The following is an 11,325-nucleotide window of genomic DNA, read 5'->3' on the forward strand; positions in this document are numbered from 1 at the left end:
GGAGTGTCAGCACTCACACAGAGCTGACACCTGCACCCGATCGCTGCGGCGCTCACCGTGAGGCCGTGCGATCGGTGAGCTGTACCTATACTGCTGTTTGCAGGAACGCAGCTCCCGCAGAGCAGTACATGTACGGTGCATGTCGGGAAGGGGTTAATGTGATTATCTTACCAGGCCCGGATTTAAGGGGGGCTCAAGGGGCCAGGGCCCTGGGCCGCCCACCAAGCGGGGGCCTCCCACCAATATAGGGATAAAATAAGTATCTCAAAACATGTAAAATACACGTCTCTTTGCTGAGAACCGTTTCTAATGATAAGGAACATTTACCAAAAGAGAGACTATTGAAAGTGTAGGGACCTGGCTGTGGTCCTACATCTCAGTGGCCGGCGCAGAGCGGCAGAGTCATGGCACCTGACCTTCATCAGCATCCACTGACCTGGCTAGCCTAGCCAGACTTCCTTAGTACAATCCCTGTGCCTATTGCTTAGCTTATGGCATGCGGCGGCCTTCTACCTATTCAGCTATATGATCGCTCCCTCGGATTAGGTCAGATGAGAGTTTGTTCAGCTCGAGGAAGGAGGCGGAGCCACGATGTCAGCGTGAGAAGAGGATTCTCCACTGCGGAGCGCGGCAGGACTGAAGACCCAGAGGTGAAGTGGTTCAGTCTTCACAGTGTCGCGGTGGGTGAGTATGTCTGTGTGTGTGTGTGTCTGTCTGTCTGAGTATCTTTCTTGCAGCTCCTGTCCTATACTGTATATACAGGTCCACACTATATCCTGCATTACAGTGTGTCTGTGTATACTGTATGTATATAGTGTGGACCTGTTTACAGTATAGTGCTGTGTATACACTTTATACAGCGACTCAGCCTCTATTCTACATACGGCCAGCACAGCAACAGCCTCTGATATATACAGCAAATATTGAGATAGCTCTAAGGATTTATCTAATTTTGATGGTAACAAACTGCAGTGGTGAGTAGGGTTGAGCGAAACGGATCGTTCATTTTCAAAAGTCGCCGACTTTTGGCAAAGTCGGGTTTCATGAAACCCGACCCGATCCCTGTGTGGGGTCGGCCATGCGGTACGCGACTTTCGCGCCAAAGTCGCGTTTCGTATGACGCGCTTGGCGCCATTTTTTTCAGCCAATGAAGGGGCGTGGGCAGAGTGATGACATAGCCTATCGCCATGTTGTCGCTTGTGCGCTGTAGCGATTTGCACTGTGTAACACCAGCTTTTCAGTTCAGGGACGGAGGGGGGAGAGAGAGAGAGAGAGAGAGAGAGAGGGAGAGAGAGAGAGAGAGAGAGAGAGAGAGAGAGAGAGAGAGAGAGAGAGAGAGAGAGAGAGAGAAAAAAAAAAATCCCATTGCCTTTGCATTGGGTTCCGTGTTTCGGTCGATCCTCGACTTTTCGCCATAATCGGCCGATTTCACTCGACTCGACTTTTGAGATAGTCGGGTTTCGCGAAACCCGGCTCGACCCTAAAAAAGTCAAGGTCGCTCAACCCTAGTGGTGAGCGTTCCTTCTCAAAACTCAAATTACTTGAAAACCGGTTAATGACATCCATGAAGCAGGAACGACTTGTAAATTTGGCTATCATGAGCATTGAGTCAGATATACTAAATTGGACTTTACTGACATCATTAGTGATTTTACAGCACAAAAATCAAGGAAAGTGCCTGGATTGTAAAAAATGAATGATTTTACCTGAATTACTCTGCATAAATGATTTTTTGTAAATAAACTTGCGTTCGTTTCATTTTATATTTTTGCATTACATATTGAAACACCTTGAAAAATGGGCCCCGGTCCACCCACCTCTTAAATCCGGCCCTGTATCTTAGGCCAGTCTCACACGTCCAGATAATTCCGGTACCGGAAAAATCGGTACCAGAATTATCCGTGTCCGTGTGCTTACCGTGAACATCAGTGTGGCACACGTGTGGCAGCCGTGTGCCGCCCATGTGCCAACTGGGTACCACACGGACCATGCAGGAGACAGCGCTACAAGTAAGCGCTGTCCCCTGCATCTGGTACTGAAGCCGCCATTCATATCTCACGGTCCGTGAAAACACGCTGACATGTGCAGAGACACATTGATTTCAATGTGTCTACGTGAGTCAGTGTCTCCGGTACGTGACCTATATTTAGCTTCATTCGCCGGGGTATTGCAGACATGAGCAGCCTGCATTAGCGGAGCTCGTGTCTGCAAAATATTTTAACCCCTTCAGATGGATCTACATCGTTGGACCTTACAGATCCTTGGAAGGTATGTATATTGTTGGTTTATTATTTTTTTTAATTTACAGATCGAGGGTCTTCAGTGAGTGGATTGAGAGTAGAATAAATTAATACAACAGCCTTTGTGATTTTTTCAATAAATTATTTTTTAATAATGTGTGTGTGTTTTTTTTTAACCCTTTACTAGTATTGGATTAATAATGGATAGGTGTCATAATTGACGCCTCTCCATTATTAATTAGGCTTAATGTCACCTTACAATAGCAAGGTGACATTAACCCTTCACTACCCCATATCCCACCGCTACACGGGAATGGGAAGAGAGTGGCCAAGTGCCAGAATTGGCGCATCTTCCAGATGTGCCTGTTCTGGGGTGGCTGGGGGCAGATGTTTTTAGCCGGGGGGGGGCAATAACCATGGACCCTCTCCAGGCTATTAATATCTGCCCTCAGTCACTGGCTTTACTACTCTGGCGGAGAAAATTGTGCGGGAGCCCACGCCAATTTTTTCCGCCATTTAACCCCTTATTTTACTAGCTAGAACGGCCAAATTTTGCACATACACACTACTGACATTAGTAGTGTGGAATATGCAAAAAAAATGGGGATATGAGATGGTTTACTGTATGTAAACCAGGTCTCATATCATGTCGGGTTTAGGAAGGAGAAAGCAAAAGCCGGTAATTGAATTACCGGCTTTCTGCTATCTCGCGCTGTATGAAGTAATAATATATATACATATATGTGTCTCCCTGACATATATATATATATATATATATATATATATATATATATAGAGAGAGAGACAGTATATATGGTTTTTTTTATTTTTAACACATGGATCCCTTGTATAGCCGTATGTCGGTTTTGCAAGCCTGCGATAAAAACACGCATTACGGCTGACATACGGATTACATACGGAGGATGCCATGCGCAAAAAACGCTGACACACCCTGCCTACGGAGGAGCTACGGACCACTATTTTCGGGACTTTTCAGCGTATTACGGCCGTAATATACGGACCGTATTTTCATACGCTGTGTGTGACGCCGGCATAATTGTTCCACTCCTGGTTTTGGCTTACAAATACTGATGTAAAATACTGACCAAGTACTGCGAGTGTAACGGCAGCCTAAGAAATCACCCAGCTCCTTGAATTGGTAGGTTGTGAGTGGTTGTCTCACTAGTATTCTGCACCTGTGCTGCTGCCATCTTTACCATATGTGTTTGCTGCATTAGTTCTGAGATCTGACTAGGTAAATACTGCTGCCTTTTTTTGCTATGTTAATGCTTGATTTTTTTTTAGAATTTTTATTGCTCTTTTTGTGGCTTTGCTTTTAATATTAGAGGGCTGTTGTTTCAAAGAATTGATAGGTTGAAATCTGCTCTACATCCATATTTAATTATAGTGGCTTCTGCTTCATGTTCATCTAAACTATGGCTTGGGAATAATTAGGGACTCAACAATGGGCATCAATGTGTGAGGTAGAACTGTGCATTATGGAGAAAATGCTAAATATAAGACTGGGGTCAGACTTACGAGTGGGATGCAAGAAACTCGCACCAGTCTCTCACGTCAATACCCGGCACTCGGAACCGGAGTGTGCAGCTGCATAGAAATACGTGCAGCCGCACACTCTGGTCCCGACTACCAGCGATAGTGCCCGGTATTGATGTGCGAGTTTCTCGCATCACACTCGCAAGTCTGGCCCCAGCCTAAGGCTATGTGCACACGTAAGAAAAGAGATGCAGAATTTTCTGCACAAAATCCGCAGCTCCTGGCAGAATCTGCAGCCGCGGATTTGCCGCGGTTTTTATGCGGATTTTGTGCGTTTTTTATGCGGAATTGCTGCAGATTTTGTGCGGATTTTCTGCGGATTTTGCCACTGCGGATCTTTAACATGGAGGATTGCAGAAACGCTGCAGATCCGCACAGAAGAAGTGACATGCACTTCTTTGAAATCCGCAGCAATTCCGCACTGAGTTTTTTCCGCACCATGTGCACAGCTATTTTTTTTCTCATTAACTAACATTGTACTGTACATCACAGTGTGGCTCTGCAGCGTGACTGTGCGGAAAAATCAGCTGCGGATCCGCAGCAAATCCGCACATACTCTTAGGCAGAGAGAAGAGGCGTAGCTAGGGTTTTGGTCCAGGGGGGCGAAGCTTCTGAGTGGGCCCCTAACCAGGTAACCTTGATTACAACTCGATGACGCCCCCTAATAGTGGAGGAGAACCTCAGCAGATGACCGCGCTGTTACTGAAGATAATCTCTATATAACGACCAACATGGATATTACCGCCATATGGTCAGTGGTAGATACCAGTCCTACAGAGCATATAAGAGATCACAGCACAGTTTTAGATAATGACTTACCATTGACGTTCTTTATGATGGAATCGTCACTTTTCCCGTCTTTTCCATCTGGCCCAGATCGACATGACAACTTCTTCTAGCTACAACTCGTCTGCAGAGAAAACAACAAAGACACGTTTCACTTCTCACATTCCAGCCATCACCATCTATTCCCAACCTGCACAAACCCCTCATCCTGCTGATACCCCAATACTGAGCCGCTGCTGCCGTATGTGTCCCTATTACTGCCCCTGATACCCCAATACTGAGTCGCTGCTGCTCAATGTGTCCCTATTACTGCACCTGATATCCCAATACTGAGCCGCTGCTGCCGTATGTGTCCCTATTACTGCACCTGATACCCCAATACTGAGCCGCTGCTGCCATATGTGTCCCTATTACTGCCCCTGATATCCCAATACTGAGCCGCTGCTGCCATATGTGTCCCTATTACTGCCCCTGATACCCCAATACTGAGCCGCTGCTGCCATATGTGTCCCTATTACTGCCCCTGATACCCCGATACTGAGCCTCTGCTGCCATATGTGACCCTATTGCTGCACCTACTCTGTGGTTCTCTGTACCCTCTAAATTCTAAAGCACTTCTCTATAATATAGTAATGCCGGGTGCAAATGCCCTAGAAAACAGAGCCCACATTTTGCCCCCTAGAAAGTAATAATGCCCTCTGTGTGCCCCTTTGATAGTCACAGTAACCTGAGTTCCCCTATTACAATAAGTGCCCACTTTACATTTAATAATGTCCCGAGTCTCCCCCCGTACAGCTCCCCTATACACAGTATAATGCCCCCTAAATGTATAGTACCACTCACACAGTATACGGACCCCTTAGTAGCCTTCAAACTGTTTGATGGCTCCAACACTATAATCCCCACACTGTATGATGGCCCCATAGATAACCGCCATATAGTATAATGTGCCAGATAGTCCTCAATATAGCACAAGGCAGCACCCCTATAGGCAGACCCTGTAGTTTAAAGCACCCCCATAGGCAGACCCTGTAGTATAAGGCAGCACCCCCCCATAGGCAGATCCTGTAGAATAAGGCAGCACCCCCCCCCATAGGCAGATCCTGCAGAATAAGGCAGCACCCCCCCCCCCCCCATAGGCAGATCCTGTAGAATAAGGCAGCACTCCCCCATAGACAGATCCTGTAGAATAAGGCAGCACTCCCCCCTATAGGCAGATCTTGTATATAAGGCAGCACTCCTCCCTATAGGCAGATCCTGTATATAAGGTAGCACTCCCCCCTATAGGCAGATCCTGTATATAAGGCAGCACTCCCTCCCCTATAGGCAGATCCTGTATATAAGGCAGCACTCCTCCCTATAGGCAGATCCTGTATATAAGGCAGCACTCCCCCCTATAGGCAGATCCTGTATATAAGGCAGCACTCCCTCCCCTACAGGCAGATACTGTATATAAGGCAGCACTCCCCCCATAGGCAGATACTATAGAATAAGGCAGCACTCCCCCTATAGGCATATCCTGTATATAAGGCAGCTCTCCCCCCTACAGGCAGATCCTGTATATAAGGCAGCACTCCCCCTATAGGCAGATCCTGTATATAAGGCAGCACTCCCCCTATAGACAGATCCTGTATATAAGGCAGCACTCCCTCCCCTATAGGCAGATCCTGTATATAAGGCAGCACTCCCCCTATAGGCAGATACTATAGAATAAGGCAGCACTCCCCCCATAGGCAGATCCTGTAGAATAAGGCAGCACTCCCCATAGGCAGATCCTGTATATAAGGTAGCACTCCCTCCCCTATAGGCAGATCCTGTATATAAGGCAGAACTCCCCCGATAGGCAGATCCTGTATATAAGGTAGCACTCCCCCATAGGCAGATACTATAGAATAAGGCAGCACTCCCCCCATAGGCAGATCCTGTATATAAGGCAGCACTGCCTCCCCTATAGGCAGATCCTGTAGAATAAGGCAGCACTCCCCCCATAGGCAAATCCTGTATATAAGGCAGCACTCCCTCCCTTATAGGCAGATCCTGTATATAAGGCAGCACTCCACCCCTATAGATAGATCCTGTATATAAGGCAGCACTACCTCCCCTATAGGCAGATCCTGTATATAAGGCAGCACTTCCCCTATAGGCAGATACTATAGAATAAGGCAGCACTCCCCCCATAGGCAGATCCTGTAGAATAAGGCAGCACTCCCCATAGGCAGATCCTGTATATAAAGCAGCACTCCCTCCCCTATAGGCAGATCCTGTATATAAGGCAGCACTCCCCACTATGGGCTGATCCTTTAGAATAAGGCAGCACTCCCTCCCCTATAGGCAGATCCTGTATATAAGGCAGCACTCCCTCCTATAGGCAGATCTTGTATATAAGGCAGCACTCCCTCCTATAGGCAGATCTTGTATATAAGGCAGCACTCCCTCCCCTATAGGCATATTCCTGTATATAAGGCAGCACTCCCCCATAGGCAGATCCTGTATATAAGGCAGCACTCCCCTGATAGGCAGATCCTGTATATAAAGCAGCACTTCCCCTATAGGCAGATACTGTAGAATAAGGCAGCACTCCCCCCATAGGCAGATCCTGTATATAAGGCAGCACTCCCTCCCCTTTAGGCAGATCCTGTATATAAGGCAGCACTCCCCCTATAGGCTGATCCTGTAAATAAGGCAGCACTCCCTTTCCTATAGGCAGATCCTGTATATAAGGCAGCACTCCCCCTATAGGCAGATCCTGTATATAAGGCAGCACTCCCTCCCCTATAGGCAGATCCTGTATATAAGGCAGCACTCCCCCCTATAGGCAGATCCTGTATATAAGGCAGCACTCCCCCTATAGGCAGATCCTGTATATAAGGCAGCACTCCCTCCCCTATAGGCAGATACTGTATATAAGGCAGCACTCCCCCATAGGCAGATCCTGTATATAAGGCAGCACTCCCCATATAGGCAGATACTGTATATAAGGCATCACTCCCCCATAGGCAGATCCTATATATAAGGCAGCACTCCCCCCTATAGGCAGATCCTGTATATAAGGCAGCACTCCCTCCCCTATAGGCAGATCCTGTATATAAAGCAGCACTCCCTCCCCTATAGGCAGATCCTGTATATAAGGCAGCACTCCCTCCCCTATAGGCATATACCGTATATATGGCAGCACTCCCTCCCCTATAGGCAGATACTGTATATAAGGCAGCACTCCCTCCCCAATACGCAGATACTGTAGAATAAGGCAGCCCCCATAAAAACACAGTAAATAAATACTCACCTCTCTAACTCCTTGTTCCAGCGGTGCTTCCTGCTCCTGCTCATCTGACAGCGTGCGCTGGGCGGTGACATCATCGTGCCCGCTGTCAGATGGTGTGGGGGATGATGGGAGGAGCGCAGCGCTCCTTCCCTCATCACTGCGGTGAGCTGTATCGGCTAGATGCCGATACAGCTCGCCATGCGATGATGGGCGGGGGCCCACTGCGGGCATCGGGCCCCCCCGCCTGCTCAGGAGCCCTATAGCGGCCGAGCAGGGAGATCGATTCTCCCTGCTCTTCTGCAGAATGTAACTGCATCAGCGCGCTGCGCGCGCCGATGCGGTTACAGTAGCATAGCTCCCGGTGGGCCCCCTCAGAGCGTGGGGCCCGGAACGATGGCCCCCTCTACCCCCCCCCCCCCCGGTAGCTACGCTACAGGCAAAGAGTGATGAGATAATGCAAACCATAAAGTGACAGAAAATAAATGTTCCAGCCTACTAATGTATTTCACATTCTTGTAGTTTTCATTCATCCAAATGCCAACATTACCATAAAATAAACCTACAAAAAAAATAGAGTCAAAAATCCTATTTATAGAGAAATTCATGAAACATGTAATTTTATTTAATAGGAAAAAATGTTAACATCCAAAATAAAAATAATGGGGTCAGAACTGAGAGCTTAGGTGTATGAAGGGCTCAAAATGACACCAAGTGCAGGGAGGCAGCAGCCAAATTAGTAAAGTGCAATCAATATTATATTAATGTGCACCAAAGTAATAATATGCATGCATGTAAGTACCCATAGACAAAAATAAATTTAAAAAGTATATAAGAAGTCTTCAAGGTATAAGGTACAACAGTCAATGACCACACAGGCTAAGTATAATCGGTGCAGAACCCATATCTGTGTCAAAATGAAAGCCTAGCAGTCCCAGTTAGCGTTTCACTTGGGCTTCCTCAGGGGCCACTACCACCTCCAAAGCAGATGAAATTGTGCAATATGATGAGCTAAGGGACTGCAAAGAGCCCATATACAGTTCTTATTTAGGGGACCTCTTTTGTCTGCATCCACACACCATTTTTTCATGCACCTGTAAGGACAATTGAACCCCTTAGGAAGCTGGTTTTCTGGAGATACATGTGCAGTTTTGAACTACCACATGGTCCTTTTGAATGACCTGTGTCATTTTTTAGCTATTTGTACCATGTGCTTATTACTTTATGTCAGCACATGCAGGTTTTCCTTAGCTATTCGTTTCATATCTTCTCTCTATGTTTGGCTCATTAATTACACTGTGTGCTCGGCTATGTTAGACTATAGTATTTTCTATTGCAGTAGATATAAATTATGAGGGATTCGATGCTGGGGGTGTCTGTCCATACCAGCATCAGACAGGATTGTTATTATACACTTTTGTGTGTTTTAATTGTTTTCATCTGAGTTTTCTTTAAGATTGTATCATTTTGTATAGATTTAAATCAAGTTTATCACTTTCCATATATCTGATTATCGTATGTGCCTTGTTTGTACAGTGTATTATTTTTTATATTATATTGCTCTAAAGACACATTATTACAGCTGCACTAAAAAAACGGAGCCAAAATACACGTGTGCTTGAGCTCTCATAATATACACTTGATGTTTATGGTGATAGTTGTAGTTAGTATCTTTCAGTACATAATGAGTAGTAATGGTGATTTTTCTTCTTGTAGATGTAGCAAAAATCAGTGTTGCCATCTTCTGCTATGTATTTTTTGTGCATAGTGTTATCTATATGACATAAAATGCCTACAGCCCCATGTAAAACCAGGAGAAACTCACCTCTGCTACATCATGTATGTTTCTATCATCTATACAAAAGAGATCAGAATATCCATTCCTGTAGCGCTACCTTAACTTGTAATAATCATTTCAGTTTTTTTGAAGCCTGTGACATTTTTGGCCGTCTTTTCCTCTCTAACAAGTCTGGAAATAAAAACATTTCATATGATTTATTTTTTAAATTTAACCTTAATTAGTTGCCTTACTTGCCTGGAGGTGCCATTTTCTCCAACCCATCATAAATTCTGGGCTCAGCGCTGCTGTCAAAAGCTCAGACAGTCGTACATATATTTATCTTGTCTCCAGATATTTTTTTCTCACTCAGCCGCTGCTCCACGCCCTTACAATGGGTGTTTCTATATCAGGTTTTCCACCGCAACCTACGAAACTGTCATATTTCACAAGCAAGATTTTACAAGTTGTCTGTTCCAGGGCTGACTTTCCACAAGTGCCAACATTGTTGAACTCTTGAGTTGCATTTTAACATTAGTAAGCAATATAATATGGTATTGTGTGATTTTAACTTATTATTTTTTTGTTTTAAAGTTCCATTGATTCAGTGGTTCTGTACATGTGAAAAGGGTGTACAAACTAAATATACATATAAAAAATTTACAGTAAACAAGCTAACAGTGAAAGACTGATACAGAGGGGAGAGGATCCTGCCCCTGACATCACAGGCTTACAATATATAAGGTAATGGGGAAGGAAACAGTAGGTCAGGAGTCCTAGTGATGAGCGAGTATATTCATTGCTCGGGTTTTCCCGAGCACGCTCGGGTGTCCTCCGAGTATCTGTGAGTGCTCGGAGATTTAGTTTTCGTCGCTGCAGCTGCATCATTTGCGACTGCTAGACAGCCTGAGTGCATGTGAGGAATACCTGTTTGTTAGGGAATTCCCACTTTTATTCAGCCTGTCTAGCAGTCGTAAATCATGCAGCTGAGGCTACGTAAACTAAATCTCCGAGCACTCACAAATATTCGGAGGACACCCGAGCATGCTCGGGAAAACCTGAGCAACGAGTATACTCGCTCATCACATGTGAGCAGCTCTGGTGGTAGTGAGGTGGTAGCGGGGTTCTTGCAGGGCTGCCAGCTTTTCTGAAGAGATGAGTTTTTTTAGGTTGCATTTACAAATTGTCTCTTCAGAGAGGAAGAGGACTAGAACTCTAGTGCCTCCTATTGGGAGTAGCAATCCTAAAAGTCAATGTCGACCCTTGTCACATGACTTAGGATAAAAGCCAAACCAGAATCTCAATTTGCAGACATTGTGTGGCTTTAGGTATCCTCATCTCGACATGCTTAACATGTCACTCTCCACAGAGAGAAACGATACTTCTTGGACCCAGGTTGCATTTGAAGTTTCCAGTTATGAGAGACCATCGGATGTGTTGAGGCACTGAATTTTAGAGGATGGGGGATGCTTGGCCAATCATCGGCCACTACCAGAAGATGGCCAGCTCCGCAAGCGAGCACTTCTGGCCAGCAGCCACCGCCACTGAAAGCAGCTGATCAGCAAGGGTGTCGGACCCCGGCCGATCAGTCATTGATAACCTATCCCGAGGATAGGTCATCAATCAAAATGAAGTGGACATCATTAGTTTACTGAAAAGTATTAAAATCCATCAGCACAAAGCAAAAATGCACATTACAGCTCTAT

At 45.7% G+C, this 11,325-nt stretch overlaps 1 long non-coding RNA gene across 1 annotated transcript in view; it reads right to left on the reverse strand.

Annotated features, from left to right (window-relative positions):
- LOC138672307 (uncharacterized) overlaps positions 1 to 9,921 on the reverse strand; it is a 159,617-nt gene extending 149,696 nt beyond the window's left edge. Inside the window, exons 1-2 of the long non-coding RNA XR_011319701.1 lie at positions 9,874 to 9,921; positions 4,617 to 4,707 (exon numbers count right to left, since the gene is read on the reverse strand). This is a non-coding gene — a long non-coding RNA (uncharacterized lncRNA). The remainder of the gene's footprint in view (positions 1 to 4,616; positions 4,708 to 9,873) is intronic.
- Between the last annotated feature and the right edge of the window lie 1,404 nt (positions 9,922 to 11,325).

The sequence above is a fragment of the Ranitomeya imitator genome, chromosome 3 (assembly GCF_032444005.1).
Source record: "Ranitomeya imitator isolate aRanImi1 chromosome 3, aRanImi1.pri, whole genome shotgun sequence".
NCBI lineage: Eukaryota > Metazoa > Chordata > Amphibia > Anura > Dendrobatidae > Ranitomeya > Ranitomeya imitator.